At 49.4% G+C, this 19,663-nt stretch overlaps 1 protein-coding gene across 4 annotated transcripts in view; it reads left to right on the forward strand.

The window, feature by feature from the left end:
• The first annotated feature begins 2,271 nt into the window (after positions 1 to 2,271).
• VDR (vitamin D receptor) overlaps positions 2,272 to 19,663 on the forward strand; it is a 149,996-nt gene continuing 132,604 nt past the window's right edge. For 3 of the 4 annotated variants that reach the window (XM_043506677.1, XM_038378093.2, XM_038378091.2), the window contains exons 1-2: positions 9,323 to 9,387; positions 16,295 to 16,406. The gene's annotated coding sequence lies outside the window, so the exon portion shown is untranslated. Of the gene's footprint in view, positions 2,322 to 9,322; positions 9,388 to 16,294; positions 16,407 to 19,663 lie in introns of those variants that run through there. The other variant, XM_038378090.2, reaches the window with a different exon arrangement.

The following is a 19,663-nucleotide window of genomic DNA, read 5'->3' on the forward strand; positions in this document are numbered from 1 at the left end:
CTGGAATGTCATATAGGGAAGCTAGCTGCATTTGGAGGGAAAGCCAGGCCTAACTGAAGAAGCAGCCCAATTGGGCAGGAGTAGGCTGGCTTATAAAGCCAGGAAGTTTGCAGCAGAAAGAAGCTGCAGGGAGAGAGGCTGCAGTCAGTCTCTGGGAGAGGACAGGAGAGAAGAAAAGGGAGAGAGACTGGAGAGGGAGCTTGACCCACACTCACTTCACAGAGGCAGCTCCTGTCCCACGAGGCTGGGCCCAGCTTCCAGCGCTGGGTGTTGTGACCTGGAGCCCCAAGTTGCATACCAGTCTGGTTTGGAAGTTTATTATAAATCAAATGAAACCAAAGGTAAATGGAATAATATCATTTCTAGTATACAAGGGCGGCAACAGCCAAGCTAGGTAGGTTAAACCTTACAGAGACAGTCCTGGTAAATGGGAGATCACAGTTTAAGCATTCCGTGTGTCTGTCCCATGGGCTCAGCCATTATCCCAACCTCTCAGTTCCTGAAATCATAGCGGTCAGTGAGACTATTCCAGTCCCCTCTTCTGAGGGTCTGTCACTTACACTCTCAGTTCCTCTAAAGTCTAGGTTGCGAACGCTATCCCCTGATGCCTGCTAATCTATCATAGAATATGCAATGGATTTTGAAGCCAAAACACCCTCCCCAGTAGATCTCCCAATATTATTTACTAATAAAGAGGGCTCTGTTTGCATGAACAAAGAGTTTTTCATCTCCTGTTATTTAAAATACATCCCTTCAAAGTAAGTCCAGGAACTGTTTACATACCACTTGATAATAACGACATCTAGGTACTGTAGTGTAGGTGTAGGTTTGTAATGAAAAATAAGGGGTGGGGGGGTCCAAAGGGGAGAGCCCAGGCCTCTGGGGCTGCTGACACTTAAAGCAGCTATGAAATCTTTACTGGGTGGTCAGGTAGAGACAAACAACAAACCATCGTAAGTCTTCTGGCACTGAACTAACTCTCCGCTGTGTTGTTATAACTGTACCCAGGCACTGTACAAAAGACTGATAGTGCCAAACTCTTATACAGTTGTAGTAACACTGAACTGACTCACTGCTGTGTGAGACTTAATTACAATGATCACAACAGTTAAAAACCCAGGAAAGCATGCCCTTCCCCGCCATGAGACCCCTACACCCATCTCCTCCCAGAAGCCTCAGCCCTCAAGTGAGCCCCCTTACGGTCCCCTCCCAGGAGCCCCTGCCCCCTTCCACCTCACTCCTTCGCCTTCCTTCTGGCTTGAGGCTTCTTTGGAGGAAGGAATTTTAGGGTCTTACCCTCTCTGCCCCACATCCAGCCCAGCTCCCCCGCCCCGCTGGGTTCCTGGGAAGGAGTTGCCATCGCAACTCAGAGCGGGCAAGAGCAATCACGTTCCCCCTATCCCTCCCTAGCTCCCTACCAGGCCAAACCAGAATAGCCCAGCTGCCTCGCCCCACCTAATACCTTACCCCTGCCTGCTAGCTCAAGGCTTCCCGCCAGTCCCCAGAACTGAGAGGAGCTGCCGCAGGCTCAGCAGGCTGAGTGGGACCCAGCTGCTGGCCATGCTCCCAGCCATGGAAGATGCAGTGCACCACTCAGCCAGATTTCTGTGGGTACAATTGCACCCATTGGCCCCAGCTAGTGATGCCCTTGATTGTATCCTAGGAAAGGCCTACAAGCCCCATATGAAATCAGAGCATTGCTGTGCTAGGTGCTGTAAGAACAGACAGTAAAACTCAGTCCTTGCTCCAAAGAGCTGATCGTTGAAATAGACTCAGGGAGGAGAACCAGAGGCCCAGAGAGGGGATAGGATTCGCCAAAGGTCACACCAAAAGTCAATAGCAGATCCAGGATCACAACCAGGTCTCTTGGGGACTCATACAGTGGCCTAGCTACTAGACCACACTGCCTCTAAACACAAGGGTGGGCAAACTATGGCCCGAGGGCCACATCCCGCCCTTCAGACATTTTAATCCGGCCCTCGAGTTCCCACCAGGGAGCAGGGTCCGGGGTTTGTCCCGCTGCAGCCGGGGAGCTGAGTCAGAAGCTTGCCCCGCTCTGTGCGTGCCATGGCTCCGCGCGGCTCCTGGAAGCAGCAGCATATTCCTCCCCTCCAGCTCCTACGCATGGGGCAGCTAGGGAGCTCTACACACTGCCCCCGCCCCAAGTGCCACCCCTACAGCTCCTATTGGCTGGTACCATGGCCAATGGGAGCTGCAGGGGCGGTGCCTGTGGACAGGGCAGCACGCAGAGCTGCCTGGCTGCACCTCCACGTAGGAGCTGGAGGGAAGGAACATGCTGCTGTTTCCAGGAGCTGCTTGAGGTAAGCATTGCTCAGAGCCTGCCCCCCTCCCACGCACCAACCCCCTGCCCCAGCCCTGATTCCCCTCCTGCCCTCCAAACCCTCGGTCTCAACCCGGAGCATCCTCCTATACCCCCAACCCCTCATCCCCAGCCCCATCCCAGAGCCCTCCCCCCCACCCGAACCCCCTACCCCAGCCCAGAGCCCCCTCCCACATCCTGAACTCATTTCTGGCCCCACCCCAGAGCCCATTCCCCCAGCCAGAGCCCTCACCCCCTCCCACACCCCAACCTCATGAGCATTCATGGTCCACCATACAATTTCCATGCCCAGATGAGGGGCATGTTATCATGGAACAGTCTTCTCCTCAGACACCTCCTGTGTGTTATTTTTGTACTGCTACTCATATAGTGAGAATGGGTCCATTCTTGCAACAAGTGCAGCATCTTCCTACTAAAAGAAGTACTTGTGGCACCTTAGAGACTAACAAATTTATTAGAGCATAAGCTTTCGTGAGCTACAGCTCACATCCGATGAAGTGAGCTGTAGCTCACGAAATGTTATGCTCTAATAAATTTGTTAGTCTCTAAGGTGCCACAAGTACTCCTTTTCTTTTTGTGAATACAGACTAACACGGCTGCTACTCTGAAACCTGTCATCTTCCTACTGCTTTAAACAAGCTGTGACCCATCAAAGCCTCAAGGTTACTAGAGCCCTCTGCTCTGGCAAGGGGACCTGGCTCCCTGACCCAATTAAAAACCTCTGCTGTGACTGACCGCAGTTGCTCTAGCAGGACCAATAATAGGTGAGGATAGAATGCATGCTGCCAAGCTGCTGTAGCCTGGAGAATAGGCTGGGAACAGAAAACAGCCCCCAAAAAGAAAAGCCATTGTTGCCAGAGTAAAAACAACACCCCAGCATTTTCCCCTGATTTGGAGGGCTGTTAATTATAATTATTTATTGTAGCAGGGTAGCCAGACAGACAGCTTTGGCCTGAGGCAAAGCCCCTTTAAGAATGGGTATTTGGGCCTGGGGTAGAGGGGATGATCAGACCCAGCTGGGAATGGGTCTGACTGCCCAATGGACACCTGACGCCAATAAAAAGCTGAAAGCACCACTGAGGTGGGCTGAGTTATGAGAAGCAGGTGAACTATTAGTCCATAGGAGAAGTAGGGAGGAGCTGGCTAGGAACAGAGTGGGGGCTGGTAATGAGGCCCCTGGGTCAGAGGATAACTAGCAGCTGGATGCTGGGGTTTGCTGAAGATTGTTGGTACAACTAGTAAATGGTGCCCTGCAGAAAGGGGAGCCCAAGCCAGACCCTTGGTTTGGTGTTTAAATCTTCCGGGGGGGGGAGAGAGAGAGAGAGAGAGAGAGAGAGAGAGAGAGAGAGACCGCAGTAGCCAGCATTTATTTATTACTGTTGCAGTACTATCTAGAGCAGCCGTAGTCAATTTATTTGTCAGTCTAAATTTCTTCCTCAAGGTATAGTTGAGGTCTAGACTCCAGAGAAAATTAATAAGGATAAAAAAAGCAAATAAAGAGTTTGGGGTCCATTCAGAAGTGCTGGGTGACCTGGATTTGTCCTATCGTCTGGCTATTGGCTCCCCCTGATCTAGAGGTCTTTCTTGACCCTGTTGTGTTAGGTGCTGTATAAGCTTGTGAGTAAATGACAATCTCTGCTTGCAAAAAGTTGATAATTTAGAATAGCGGTTCTCCACCGTTGCCATCGTAGGACCTGTCTCCTGTGTGGCTGGGCCTCCCATCTAGAAATATGGGAACAACAGGATGGTTGTGATGCCCTGATCCCTTTTTGTGATCCTCCAGGGGTTGCAGCCACTGGGCTCAGAACCCCTGATCTAAAAGGCAAGAGGTCTCTGTTGTGTGAGACAAACAAGTGAGGAGGGCAAAGTCATGCTAATAATAGTATGTTTTAGTACAGAGTACCTAATTCATAGATGCAAGGTGGTAGCAGTGACCCTGGTTACTGCAGCTGACTAGCTGCTTAGCAGACATTAGATGGCAATCCTATCCCACCATCCAAAAAGCAGCTTTAAATGTGGTGTAGACAGGCTTGGTGAAACAGCGCTTTTCCCATTAGAATGGGATGCATGTTGGGGGCTCTGCTGAGAGGCTCAGCAAGGAAGCTTGTGAAGTAGGTGCTGATTCTTTCATGAACCCTGGGCCTAGTTTTCTGTTGCCCTGCATGGTGCAAAATGCACTCAGAACAGCAATATTGCACCTTGTGCAAAATGGGTTAACAGGTCTGAGTCTGGGTATGTGTTTGGAGGCGGGAGTGCAAAACAGCAATACATTTGGCAGTGATTTCTGAGCTGCCTGGGAGGTATGGAATTTTTTTTTTATTGTTTCCTTTTACAATCCCATTCTTGGGCACCAGCGCCAGCAGCTGCCATGCTGAGCCATGCCAGGTAGCCAGCAGGGGAGAAGAAAAACACTGCAATTAAGAGTAGGGACACTGAATTTGTATACGTAGGAGCATTGCCAGCAGATCAAGGGACATGATCCTTCCCCTCTATTTGACATTGGTGAGGCCTCATCTGGAGTACTGTGTCCAGTTTTGGGCTCCACGCTACAAGAATGATGTGGAAAAATTGGAAAGAGTCCAGCAAAGGGCAACAAAAATGATTAGGGGGCTGGAGCACATGATTTATGAGGAGAGGCTGAAGGAAATGGGATTATTTAGTCTGCAGAAGAGAAGAATGGGGGGGGGATTGGAAGCCCCCTTTCAGGTAGTTGAAGGCTTCTATCAAAAGAGGATGGATCTAGACTATTCTCAGTGGTACCAGATAACAGAACAAGGAGTAATGGTCCCAAGTTGCAGTGGGGGAAGTTTAGGTTGGATATTAGGAAAAACTTTTTCACTAGGGGGGTGGTGAAGCACTGGAATGGGTTACCTAGGGAGATGGTGGAATCTCCTTCCTTAGAGGTTTTTAAGGTCAGGCTTGACAAAGCCCTGGCTGGGATGATTTAGTGGGGGTTGGCCCTGCTTTGAGCAGGGGGTTGGACTAGATACCTCCTGAGGTCCCTTCCAACCCTGATATTATTGGATTCTACGGATGGAGGCAGGGCAGCCCTGGTCTAGAATTTACTTGCAAAAATATTCACTATTCTCACCTGCTCGGAGAGGTACCTGAGACAGACCCTCTTACCAAGGGCTAATTCGGTTTACACCGAGGCGGTTTGCAAACCCACTCAGCATTCCCAAACTATCTCAACTGCTCACGTTAAAGTTCATTTATTTGAAACCGCTTACTTGAAAGCTTCCTTTACTTAACGGCCTTCCCCCAGTCATCCGCTAGAGCTGTGCGAAGCCTTGGGAGAGAAGGAGCTCTGTGCGCTCGTACAACGTGCTGTCGTGGCGCACGTGCTGCTGACGGCTGGGAATGGAGCAGAGAAAGCACCGCTCCCTACTGGGCGAAAGGAGTAACTTTGCAGACTGTGTCAGGCTCCTCTATTTGATATGGGACAGCTAGACTAGCGCAAGGGTGTCAAACATGCAGAGGCTGGAACTGGCCTGCAGGCTGTATCCATGTTGGGCAGCATCTCGGCTTTTTTTTTTTTTTCTTTCCTAGCCCTCCTGGCTTCAGAGATACTTGGCGCCCATTGGGAAGGTTCACTGCGGTGGCCATCCCTGCCTGAGGGTGCGGAGAGCCTCGGGGATCAGTCAACGCCCCCCCCCCCCCGTTTCCTGCTAATTTGATTGGAGCAGCAAATCTACAGCTCAGTGATGACACTTTATGAACTGCTTCATGGCTGATTATTTTGGCAGCTGGAAGGGGGTGAGAGAAGCACATGGGGGGGGCACGGGATGGTGACTGGAACTGGCAAAGCAAAGGGGGGACAAAACATGGGGGGCAGCAAGACAGGGCTGGTGGAGGTTGGGAGGAGGGCTGGGAGTGGCAAGGTAGGCCTGATGGAGGGTAGGGGAGCTGGGGGCTGAGAGAGCTGGTGGAGGGAAGAGGGGCTGCAGGGGTAGCAGGGCTGGTGGAAGGACTGGGGGGCTGCAGGGCAGAGCTGGTGGAGGGAAGGGGGTTGAGGGGCTGCAGGGCTGGCAGAGGGAAGGGGGGCTGGGGAGTGGCAGGGCTGGTAGCAGGAAGAGGGGTGGCAGGGCTGGCAGAGGTAAGGGGGGTGGCAAAGGGAAGAGGGCTGGGGTGTGGCACGGCTGGCACAAGGAAGTGGGCTGGGGTGTGACACAGGGAAGGGGCTGGCAGAGGTAGGGGGTGGCAGGGCTGGCAGAGGTAAGGGAAGTGGCACAGGGAACGGGGCTGGGATTTGGCGCAGGGAAGGGGATGGCAGAGGGAAGGGGCTGGCATAGGGAAGGGGTGGCAAAGGGAAGGGGCTTAGGGGAGGTGGCAGGGCTGGCACAGGGGAGGGGGCTGGAGGCTGGCACGGGAAAGGGGTTGGGGTGGCAGAGCTGGCACAGGGAAGGGGGGTGGCAGGGCAGCTGGGGGGTATCAGAGCTGGCACAGGGAAGGGGGGTGGCAGGGCAGCTGGGGGGTGGCAGAGCTGGCACAGGGAAGGGGGGTGGCAGGGCAGCTGGGGGGTGGCAGAGCTGGCACAGGGAAGGGGGTGGTAGGGGGCTAGTGGGTGGCAGGGCTGGCACAGGGAAGGGGTGGTGGTAGGGGGCTGGGGGGTGGCAGGGCTGGCAGAGGGAGAGGGGTGGTACGGGGCTATGGGGTGGCAGGGCTGGCACAGGGATGGAGGTGGCAGGGGGCTAGGGGTGGCAGGGCTGGCAGAGGGAAGGGGTGGCAGGGGGGCTAGGGGGTGGCAGGGATGGCAGAAGGAAGGGGGCGTGGCACGGGGGCAGAGGGAAGGGGGGTGGCAGGGAGGCTGGGGGGGTGGCAGGGCTGGCACAGGGAAGGAGGCTGGTACAGAGAAGGGGGGTGGCAGGGCTGGTACAGGGAAGGGGGGGCAGGGGTGGCACAGGGAGGGGGCTGGGGGGTGGCAGGGCTGGCACAGGGAGGGGGTGGTGGGGGCTGGGGGGTGGCAGGGCTGGCAGAGGGAAGGGGGTGGCGGGGGCTGGGGGGTGGCAGAGCTGGCACAGGGAGGGGAGTGGTAGGGGGGCTGGGATGTGGCACAGGGAAGGGGGGGCAGAGGGAAGGGGCTGAGGGGTGGCAGGGCTGGCACAGCAAAGGGGGGTGGCATAGGGAAGGGGGATGGGGGTGGCAGAGCTGGCACAGGGAAGGGGGTGGCAGAGAAGGGACTGAGGGGTGGCAGGGCTGACACAGGGAAGGGGGTGGCTGGGGTGCTGGCACAGGGGAGAGGGTGGGAGGGGGTGGCAGGGCTGGCACAGAGAGGGGGTGGCGGGGGCAGGGGGTAGCAGGGCTGGCAGAGGGAAGGGGGAGTGGCAGGGGGGCTGGAGGGGCTGGCAGAGGGAAGGGGGGTGGCGGGGGGACTAAGGGGTGGCAGGGCTGGCAGAGGGAAGGGGTGGTGGGGGTTGGGGGGTAGCAGAGCTGGCAGAGGGTAGGGGGTGGCGGGGGCTGGGGGGTGGCAGAGCTGGTACAGGGAAGGGGGTGGTAGGGGGCTGTGGGGTGGCAGGGCTGGCAGAGGGAAGGGGGGTGGCAGGGGGGCTGGAGGGGCTGGCAGAGGGAAGGGGGGTGGGGGGGCTGTGGGGTGGCAGGGCTGGCACAGGGAAGGAGGGTGGCAGGGGGGCTGGAGGGGCTGGCAGAGGGAAGGGGGGTGGCGGGGGCTGTGGGGTGGCAGGGCTGGCACAGGGAAGGAGGGTGGTAGGGGGGCTGGGGGTGGCAGGGCTGGTACAGGGAGGGGGGGTGGCAGGGCTGGCAGAGGGAAGGGGGTGGCACGGGCGGCAGAGGGAAGGGAGTGGCTGGGGGGTGGCAAGGCTGGTACAGGGAAGGGGGGGTGGCAGGGCTGGCACAGGGAGGGGGGTGGCAGGGGCTGGGGGGTGGCAGAGCTGGCACAGGGAAGGGAGGTAGTAGGGGGGCTGGGGTTGGCAGAGCTGGCACAGGGAAGGAGGGTGGTAGGGGGCTGGGGGTGGCAGGGCTGGTACAGGGAGGGGGGGTGGCAGGGCTGGCAGAGGGAAGGGGGGTGGTAGGGGGCTGGGGGTGGCAGGACTGGTACAGGGAGGGGGGGTGGCAGGGCTGGCAGAGGGAAGGGGGTGGCAGGGGGTGGCAGGGCTGGCACAGGGAAGGGGGGGTGGCGGGGGGACTAGGGGGTGGCGGGGGCTGGGGGTGGCAGGGCTGGCAGAGGGAAGGGGGTGGCAGGGGGTGGCAGGGCTGGCACAGGGAAGGGGGGTGGCAGGGGGGCTGGAGGGGCTGGCAGAGGGAAGGGGGGGTGGCGGGGGGCTGGAGGGGCTGGCAGAGGGAAGGGGGGTGGCGGGGGGACTAGGGGTGGCGGGGGGACTAGGGGTGGCGGAGGGAAGGGGGGTGGCAGGGCTGGCAGAGGGAAGTGGTCTGGGGGCTGGCAGAGGGAAGGGGGTGGCGGGGGGCTGGAGGGGCTGGCAGAGGGAAGGGGGGTGGGGGGGCTGGGGGGTGGCAGAGCTGGCACAGGGAAGGGAGGTAGTAGGGGGGCTGGGGTTGGCAGAGCTGGCACAGGGAAGGAGGGTGGTAGGGGGCTGGGGGTGGCAGGGCTGGTACAGGGAGGGGGGGTGGCAGGGCTGGCAGAGGGAAGGGGGTGGCAGGGGGTGGCAGGGCTGGCACAGGGAAGGGGGGGTGGCGGGGGCTGGGGGTGGCAGGGCTGGCAGAGGGAAGGGGGGTGGCGGGGGCTGTGGGGTGGCAGGGCTGGCAGAGGGAAGTGGTCTGGGGGCTGGCAGAGGGAAGGGGGTGGCGGGGGGCTGGAGGGGCTGGCAGAGGGAAGGGGGGTGGCGGGGGCTGTGGGGTGGCAGGGCTGGCAGAGGGAAGGGGGGTGGCACGGGGGGGTGGCGGGGGGCCCGGCTGGGAATTTGGGGGGCAGGGACAGCGGCAGGACTCCGGCCACTTCAGCCGGCGGAGGCGGGAGCTGGGGGCGGAGCTTGAGCAGCGGGGGCGGGGCGGGGCGGGGCGGGGGCGCCGGTCAAAAGGCGGGCGCGGGGTGGGTGCGGGGAGCAGCCGGCGCTGGGCACCGGGACGCGCAGGTACCGAGCCGGGCGTAGAGTTGTCGCGGGGGCTGGGCGGGCTCCGAGGTGCCCCGGGGGGGGCCGGCTCCGAGGTGCCCCTCCACCATGGGGCTGGGCTCCCCCCTGTCGCCCTTTGTGCGGGGAGGTGTCAATTTCTCCCTCGTGCAGCAGGGTGGGCAGCTTTCTGCCCCCTTGCCCAGGGGCTGTGGAGGGGGGCCCTGAGTTCCCTCACCCCTGGGGGGCCTGGCTTTAACCCCTGCCAGGAGTGGGTGAGGCCTCAGAGCGGGCAGGGTCGGCTGTGAGTCTTCCTCCCCCTTCCCTCTTAGGGGGTTTTGTAGCATGGGGGCCGCGGGGGCCCCACTCTGGAAAATACTCTGTAAGAATTTAACCCCTGCCTACCCCCTTCACGCACTTGTAGGTTCTCTTAACCTTGCCCCCTCACAGGCTGTCCCTTAACCAAGCTCCACTCGCTTATTAATCTTTCCTCCCTACTGGATTCCTCCAGCCCCCTAATCTCTTCCATGGCTCTTCCTGAGCTCCTGTTGCTTTGTCAATTTCTTTCTGGTAACCTGGTGCCCAGAATTGATGGTCATATTCCTGGTTTCAGAGCAGCAGCCGTGTTAGTCTGTATTCGCAAAAAGAAAAGGAGGACTTGTGGCACCTTAGAGACTAACAAATTTATTTGAGCATAAGCTTTCGATGAAGTGAGCTGTAGCTCACGAAAGCTTGTGCTCAAATAAATTTGTTAGTCGCTAAGGTGCCACAAGTCCTCCTTTTCTTTTTGCATATTTCTGATGTGGTTGTATAGAAGACCTCATGCACTTCCTTGTGCCTAAAATTGCATTAAGTTTGTTTCCTTTATTTTATTTTGCAGCCGCATAGCAATGCAAGCTGATGGCTAACTTGCTGTCTCTGCTTGTAAAGAAGGGCTTTCAACATTACTGATTCCTTGACTGCTTGTTTCCGTGAAGGACCTGATTTAGATTTTCCCTTCTCCGCCCCCCCCCCCCCGCACATGCCAATACACTAGCTGCGTTTTTCTAAGTTGAATCTCTTTAAAACTTTTTGCCCATGTATCTAATCTCTCTAGAGACACACACACCCTGTGTTTCTCCATCCCCAGTGGTGTCTGCAGCTCCTTCCCATTCAATAATCTAAGAATGTCAGTTCAGTTTAATAAAACTATTGGGATTACAAATTTATACAAGTGTTGTCAAAGTGTTAAGAAAACCCAAACCCCTCAAGTATTTGTTGGGGTGGGCATAGCACACCCAGGATAGTTACATGCTGTATTTGGGTTTGATTGCCATGTGGATGTCATTAATATTTTGCTTACTAACTCTTCTAGATAATTAATGAGCATATTACAACATGTCTTAACACTGGTTTCTCAGCATCTCCCCGTGTGCTACTTTGCTACTTGTCATAATCATTTTGTATATGGGTTTCCAGCCAGCTTGCAATCCACAGGAGTTGTTCTATCTGAGCCAATTTGAATTAACTTCCTAATTGAGATTTTGTGAGGCACAGTATTGAATGCCTGACTAAAATCCAGATTGAATCCCTGCGTTCTCTTTCTCTAAATCTGACAAACTCTAGATTTGTAGTGACTTGTTCCAATATATTCCTAACGATAAAAGTTTGCCTTATTGGGATATAATTGCCAGGATTTTTGCTCTTTTGCGAGGGATAAACTCTCCTGTTCATAACCGTATGCCCCTCCCTGAGTTGTCTGGGATGTGGGTAAAAGATTAAGGCATCTCTGAACTCCATTGTGACAGGATGGAGTAATTAGAGGGAGAAATTTCTTTTTGGGGCAGGGAGGGAAGGGGGAATGGGTAGGCAGGGTTAGGAAGAGAAGTCTCTGTTTGGGGCAAAGGTGAAGTGAAAGGATGATTGCCATCTTCTCCTCTGCTGTGGTTTTCTCTCCTTTTGGGGCTATAACTTGCTGATGTAGTAACAGCAAAGTCCTGGTGTCTGATCGTCTTCTGACATTAAAGTAAGGTTCCATAGAAGCCAATTTTCATGAAAAGCCCCCCTAGGGCTTGCTCTGTTCCATAGCTTGCTCTCCTCCCACAGTAGATGATGTCAGTGACTCATCTTCCTTTATGAGCTCAGTTTAAAAAGCTGTAGCAAGTTCAGGAGCATGTGCGTTTCCTTCTGAAGGGGAACTTTGTTCAGAGTTCAGCTTTAGTATGGAGTCCACAAAATCCAGTGTAGCTGCTGCCACTCAAAAAAGAAAAGGAGTACTTGTGGCACCTTAGAGACTAACAAATTTATTTGAGCATAAGCTTTCGTGAGCTACAGCTCACTTCATCGGATGCGTACTCTTCTCTTGCATCTGCAGTACAGTAGGTGTGAGCTGGGTCAGTAGGCTCTGGTAGAATGGGATAAAGGCCTTGATAAATACTTTTAAAACAGTATAGTCACTAAAGAATATTTAATCTGTCATATGCCAGACACAGAATAATTATGTAAAGTTTAGTCATTTATTGCTCACTTTTTAAAGCCTCTTTTCCCCACCACAATACTGGCAGTTTACAAACTGAATCTGAGTTTAAAGTGCTTAAAGAAAAGGAGTATTTGTGGAACCTTAGACTAACAAATTTATTTGAGCATAAGCTTTTGTGAGCTACAGCTCACTTCATCGGATGCATGCAGTGGAAAATACAGTAGGGAGATTTTATATACACAGAACATGAAACAATGGGTGTTACCATACACACTGCAACGAGAGTGATCAGGTAAGGTGAGCTATTACAAGCAGGAGCGAGAGAGAAAAAAACACCAGTGTGTATGGTAACACCTATTGTTTCATGTTCTTTGTATATAAAATCTCCCCACTGTGTTTTCTACTCCATGCATCCGATGAAGTGAGCTGTAGCTCACAAAAGCTTATGCTCAAATAAATGTTAGTCTCTAAGGTGCCACAAGTCCTCCTTTCCTTTTCTTTTTCCGGATACAGACTAACACGGCTTCTACTCTGAAACCTGTTAAAGTGCTCAGGTTGTGAGGCAGATTTTTCTGTCATTTAGATAGGAATTTTCTGCGTTCTAAGTAAGTTTTTCTGAAATCTGTCAGCAAACTTGAAATGCAGGAAAGTTCAAGCTAATCTTGTTATGAAACAGTTAAGAGTCCTGATTGCTCTAGCAAAAGTTTTAGGAGCGCTACAACTTTGATAGGTTTGCATTTAGAGTACAGTTCGATCATGTTACTCAGATCAGAATGATTTTAACCAAATGCTCTAGACACTTAAGCTGTGTGTTCTAATCATGGCTAGGGAGTATAAATGGTACTGAATACTCTGTAAAAGTTTTACTTAAAATGTATTATGAGCAGTTAGTTTCACACAGATTTCTGTGTGAAACTTTCTCAGTCCTTTTTAAAGGAGCCTTATAAAACACACATGAAAACCTATTCTCCTGTCCTTTAGCAAATAACTCAAGTATTTGCTTATCTTTCCCCCACCCCCTAAAAAGCTACTGTCCTCAGATGACAAATATTCTGCAAGGACACATTTTGTCTGGCTATCTTGTAGACAAGGATCTATAGTGGACCATAAATTCTGTGCTTTCATCACTTTCAATTTAAGTTGCCTCACCACCATATGGAATCTGCAACTGCTTCCAGTGTCTTCACCAACAAAAGCCAATGCAAACTCTCACCCTGGTGCTCTGAGGAACCCCCCCCCCCCGCCCATGAATTTCTAGAACAAATTCTTTCTTGATCCTAATCTCCAAAAGCTTTCCTATGTTGGGACTTGGCAATTTTGGGACCACACTTCATTGCCTACAACTCACCCAAGTGATTGTGCTCGATAGGGATTATGCAGTTGGAGAACCCCAAGAAAAGACTGCTTGGAGGCTGACTGAGACCAGTCTTGCTTGTGATCACATCAAGATGTGGAACCATGCAACAGAAGTCCAGATCTACTCTTTCAAAAACAAAATTAAAAACAAATTCTTGAATCATGAGAAGAATTGCTTTCTGTACTGTCTGCTTTTTACTGATTTTTGTGCCTAGATACTAAGGTACTTAAGACAGGTGGCTATATAACATAACCCTATGCAAATTGCAAATATAACTCTGCTACTTGTGGTGAGGTGGCTATTTCTGTCTTTGGTTAAAGTGCTGACTGTGTTTTAAAGCATTTTTATATCTCTGTAACTTAGCCAAAACTAAAACAAGTCACCTGAAACTTCCTGTGACCTTCTGTGAAGAAATACTGGAATCTTGGGCAGTTGGACAAAGAATGATCAGATAACAAAAAACAGAGGTTTGCAAAATTTCTCACTTTGCTGGAAAATCCTGAGCTCAAGGAAAAGATGGAGAATCATGGGATTTAACAGTGAGCTCCATGAATTCTACAGAGTTTCCCTTTTTGGATAAACTCTTAATTGTAAATCAAAGAGCACAACATTTTTAGCAAACTGTACAGAAAAATCATGTTATCATTAAATAACTGATAACCTCTTTCAGAGTAGCAGCCGTGTTAGTCTGTATTCACAAAAAGAAAAGGAGTACTTGTGGCACCTTAGAGACTAACAAACTTACTTGAGCATAAGCTTTTGTGAGCTACAGCTCGCGTCATTGGATGCATCTGGTGGAAAATACAGTGGGGAGATTTATATACACACACACACACACACACACAGAGAACATGAAACAACGGGTTTTATCATACACATGCTGGTGATGGCTCATCTTAAGTGATCACTCTCCTTACAGTGTGTATGATAAAACCCGTTGTTTCATGTTCTCTGTGTGTGTATATCAATCTCCCCACTGTATTTTCCACCAAATGCGTCCGATGAAGTGAGCTGTAGCTCACGAAAGCTTGTGGCACCTTAGAGACTAAAATTTATTTGAGCATAAGTACTCGTTTTCTTTTTGATAACCTCTTGCCACTGCCAAAAACCTTGTGAGAAAGAAGGGCTTTGCCCATGTGGGGTCCAAGGAGATCATTTAATTCTACTTTTCGTGTCTGTCCCCAAACCACCTGAAGTTGGGTGGCCAGGCTTAAGTCTGTAAAAGTTTCTTTCTTGCATAGATGGGGGAGGGGATATATCAAGATTATACTATACTAACCTACTTAACTATTAGTTTCTGAAAGAGGGATTTGATTTAGTCATCTTATATACATTTCTAAGGCTGTGGGGGGGTTGTATTTCTTTGTGGAAAATCCCTACAGCAACAGCATTTCACAGTTTGACTAAATGGAGGGAAAATATGGCTCCCAAACACTGTGAAAGATGGTAGTTTTGATAATACAAATGACTGATCTGTTGTCAGTGAGAAGGTTATTAACAGCAACTCTGGCATGTGGAAACAGTTTGTACTTGTGGGGAGGAGGGAGGGACTGGTAAAACCAGAACACGAATATAAACTGCAAGATAGAAAGGGAACAAAAGTCCAGCCAGATAAGCCAGGTCAAAGACTCTTGTCGGTCTTAAAGTGGTGTGTGGTGGTGTGGTTTTGTTTTGTTGTGTTTTGTTTTTTAATAATTCTGTGGCAAATATGATGACTAAAGGGAGGAAAATTAGAATGCCACTATTTTCTGCTAGAATTAAGCTTGTCAAGGCATTCTGGGTCAATTAAGGGTTATTGAGGACATGTTCTGGAATATAGAATGGGTTAGAATAGCTTGGGTGGATAAGGATGGTGGAGCTGCTATGAAGAAGTCTTGGTGAGACTTCTAAAATGAAGCTTCTTAATCACTGTATTCAGCCTGGAAGACTACGTGAGGGATGTTCTCAGATTCCTGATGTGGACGCCTGTATCCATCGTCTTCTGACTTTGGATGCCTCAGTTTCTTGGTGTCCAATTTGGGCCTGATCTTTCTTTTCCCAGTAGTGCTGAGCTTCCAACAACTTCAGTTGGAGTTGAGGGTGCTCACAGCCCATGAAAATAGGGCCTGAAGCTGTCTCAAGTTGAGCACCCGGAAACTAGAAGCAACTGCTTAAAACATGGACCTAAAAATATCCATTCAGAATGATAAGGGGATGGGGAGAAGTTAAGAAGTCCCACATCCAGTTACCTGTGCTTAATTTGTGTGTGTGTGTGTGTGTGTGTGTGTGTGCGTGCATGCGTTTAAAGGCGATTTACACTAGCAGGTGTTACTTAGCAAAAGGTAAATAAGCAAGCCACAGACGATCAGTGGAAAAAAAATGACACATACCAGTTAATGTTCTTTGCTGTTTAAGACAGATTAATCTGTTTGGTTATATCTAAAGAGAAAAAAGAGGGCTAAAATAATAGATATGCCTAGTGCTCTAAATCCTCCTTGGTTAATATTAGTTGTTATATGGGAGTTTTGTTTCTTTGGCCTTTAGCATTTTCTATTAGTATATTCAAATCTGTCAGTTGATATTTCTTGTGGCTACAGGGCAGAAAGAAGAGGAGGAAGGGGTTCAAGGCAATCCATTTAATTAGCTGTCAGGTTTCCTTCTTGGTCAGACTAAGATGTATATATTTTTTATTACTATATTGTGGAGCCATGATAATGGCTTGGTGGTAAGGTTAATTTCTGTTACAGGCCAGAGACATCCAATATTGTGCCTCTTTTCCTCCACATAGAGACTGAGATCCAACCTTCTGTCATCAACACTTTTCACAGTGATCAAGAGATTGCTACAAGTAGCATCTTACTCTGAATATTTAGGCACCAATTCAGCAAGATATTTAAACAGCCCCATTCAATTCAATGGGGTTACTCACATGCTTAAAGATTGGTATGTAGTTAAGTAACTTGCTGAATTGGCTGTAATTCAGAAACTCTAGTTTGCTCCACCGCACCCAGGATATTAATGTTATCAATATAAACCTAACCTTGGGAAGTAACTCATGGTTATAGCTTGTTGAAAATGTGAACTAAAAAGCTCATGGAATGACTACCTGAAATATTAATACATGCATTTGATTCTAGAGACTGCCTACCTTGTTGCCAAGATTATATACCCCTTGCCTGGAGTGTCAGTAGGTGCCAACATAAGTCTTCTGTATCTTGACTCTGAAACATTCGTGTTGATAGAACATCGGTAAGTAGCTCTTTAAAATACTTTATATAGAAGATAGTCTTGCAGAATTATAAATATGCAACAATTACTTTTGTGCTTATGGTACTTTTGGCTTTAAAAGCCAACTCTAAATGTTGTCTCTTACAGAAATAGACATTCAGAAAAATTAGTTACTTCAGCTCAGAAACCTGAATTCTCAGTTACCCTATAACAGTAGTTCTCAAACTGTGGATCGGGACCCCAGTTTAATGGGGTTGCCAGGGTCAGCATTAGACTTGCTGGGACCTGGGACTGAAGCCAAAGCCTAAGCTCTCCCCCCAACCCAAGGCAGCAGGGCTCAGGCTCCGGCACCCTCTCCCCACACTAGGGGCGGCAGGGCTTGAGCTCTGGCCACTTACCCCAGGATCATGTAATAATGTTGTTGTCTGAAGGGGTTCACGATGCAATGAAGTTTGAGAACCCCTGCCCTATAAGGTTCTTGCATACCACTCTGGCAGCATAAAGAGGTATCACATCCAATTTAAGTCCCTTTCATGCTGCCAGAGCAGGTGAAGGGTGCTTCAGTGTAACTGCATCAGGCACTGAATTTTTAGTAGCTTTTGTTCTAACGATGCTGGAAGTGAATAGTAGTTGATACTTTTTAGTTGCATAGATGGCATCAGAATTTCTTTTGTTGAAAGATACATGTCTGGCATAAAGGTCTTGTGATGGCTATAGTGCTTGAGGCTCTGTGTATATACAGGCTGGAGTCTTTGGAAATCATGTAAAATCAAAACAAAATGCATAGTTCTCCCTCCTTCACTGCTTCCGTTTGAATTGTATTCTAGCATAGCTTGTCCTGCTGGCATGAGTGAGGCCAAACCCTATTGCAACATATAGATTGGCCATGCAAACCATGTTAGAAAACAGTCCAGCTGGGATCGTTATTGCACTGTGAAACTTTTTTTAACATGGGTTTGAAACATTACCCCACTGTTACCCTATTCTGTATATGTGTGGGTGAAAAGGTTGTTATGGTCTGTATTCCTGTTTTTACTCCCTATATGTCCAAAAATGAGGCTTTTAAAACAGATCCCTTCTGTGTCAGAGACTTCTAGCATATGACTGGTAGAGTTGGTGAGCAAGCTAAGAATTCTGGAAGAGCCATAATATGTGATTAGAGACTACAACTGTGGGTTAGGGCATTGCTGAGTCCTTTTCTATGGAGAGAAGAAAATTTTGTTGCACTAGGACCTTTTGAGTTGCATAATTAGGTGTGTGCTTAACCATCTTAACTTTAAGCAAATTATGGGGCTTAGTTGTCTATTTTTCCTCCCCTTTCTCCGCCCCCCCCACCTTCTATGGCTCATGTGGGATACAATGTGTGACTGAGATACAAGTATTATTCATGTGGGAAGCTCAAAATGCTGTAGGAATCCTTCTCCTGGAGTAAATAACACTTTTTTTTCCTAGAAACTCAGCTTCTTGATTCTGTATTTCTGATGTAAATAACTTTCAACAATAAAAGTGAAGAAGACACCACATTGATCTAGAATGTAGGGAACTTTAGGACTAAAATGGGTAATGCCCATTGAAATGAGGGAAACTTGAGTAGCATGGTATCTAATTGTTAAGTGAATTTGCTTTCATTTAACTTTCTTTCTTCATAGGAAAAGCTGTGCATTCGTGTAAGTATTAGCAGAAATCGTCATCTGTCCTCCATGATTTAGGAACTTGTCTGAGTCTCCTTGTAGACTTCTAAACATCTGATTAGTTTAGGCATGTCCAACTTTCAGGCGTGATCTGCCTACACTTAAAATTTAGGTTGCTATAGCTACTTCACTTGGGATGTGAAAAATCCACCTCCCTGAATGACATAGCTATGCTAACCTAATCCCCCAGTGCAGATGCAGCTAGGTTGATGGAAGAATGATTCCATTGACCTAACTACCATCACTCAGCAATGTGGTGGACCTATGCTGATGGAAAAATGCCTTCTGTAGGTATAGGCTGCTTCTGCACCAGGGTGCTGTAGTTATGCTGGTTTAATGACTGTCATGTAGACATGGCCACAGTCTCTCATTTCTGTGTTTAAAAAAAAAAAGTTGTAGAGTCCGTGAATATGCTGACACGGTAGTTGTTGTTTATAAATCTTTATAGTACCATAAATGTAAGCACTTTGCAGAACATAGATAAGACACATTAGCTTGCAGTCTAAATATAGATTTGCTTATTTCTATAGTGTGTTTTTTGCTTTCCAATCTCGGAACTGGGGTCATTCACCCAGTTTCTGTCCATCAGGTGGTGGTGTGGCTCAGTGGGTAGGGCATCAGACTGGACTTGAAGACCTGGATTCTATTTCCAGCTCTGCTACTGACCTGCTGGGTGACACAGGTCAAGTCACTTAACCTGTTTTTGATTTAAATCTTTTATGTGTAAAATGGAAATGGTAATGACTAATTCCTTTTGTAAAGCACTTTGAAAGCCTTTATACAGCACCTTTCATCCATAGATATATACTATTGTTAATATTGCTGGCTGGAAGTCTGGGTTTTTTAAACTGGGAAGACACTGACTGTTGTTGTTCAATATTAAAAAGTACTATATCATACTATAGTTTAGTTTAAATCTTGGTTTACATTAGGAGTATAGAGATCATGCTGGCTAGTTCAGATCTGTATTTTGCCTGTTTTGAGGATTTTTTTTTTCCAATATAGTATATCAGTCTTTGCTAGTGAATAGATATAGCATGTTGCTTTCCCTGCAGTCCTGTGACTTCAGGTGTGGAGCTCTTATCTGTATTTATGCTAAAAGTAGTATACTTGTAGTTTTGAACTGTAGTTATCTCAGGCTTGTGTACTCAGACGTGATTATTATTATTATTATTATTGTTTTTTCGATTTATTTCTTGACTGATTATTTCTGACCTTGTCTCCTTCATATTCCGATATGGCAGAATCTTCTTAATATCCTAGTGGATAGAACTCTGGATTGGGAGTTCATAGAACTCAGTTTCTTTTCCTGTCTGTAGCACTTATCTGCTGGGTAACCTTGATCAAGTCATTTTGCCTCTCTCTCGCTCTTTCTCCTCCTGCTCTTTGTCTGCCTTGTCTACTTGGACTGCATGGTTTTTCAAGGCAGGTACAGTCATTTCCTGCATGTGTTCAGTGCCTAGGACAATGGGGGCCCCAATCTTGATCCTCTAGGTGCTATCGTGATACTGCTAATAATAATAATGACTCACACTAACGACCAGGAGATGCATTGTGAATTAATTACTTGCTGATATGATAGTTCAC

This window comes from Dermochelys coriacea, chromosome 20, assembly GCF_009764565.3.
Source record: "Dermochelys coriacea isolate rDerCor1 chromosome 20, rDerCor1.pri.v4, whole genome shotgun sequence".
NCBI classification, from domain to species: Eukaryota; Metazoa; Chordata; order Testudines; family Dermochelyidae; genus Dermochelys; species Dermochelys coriacea.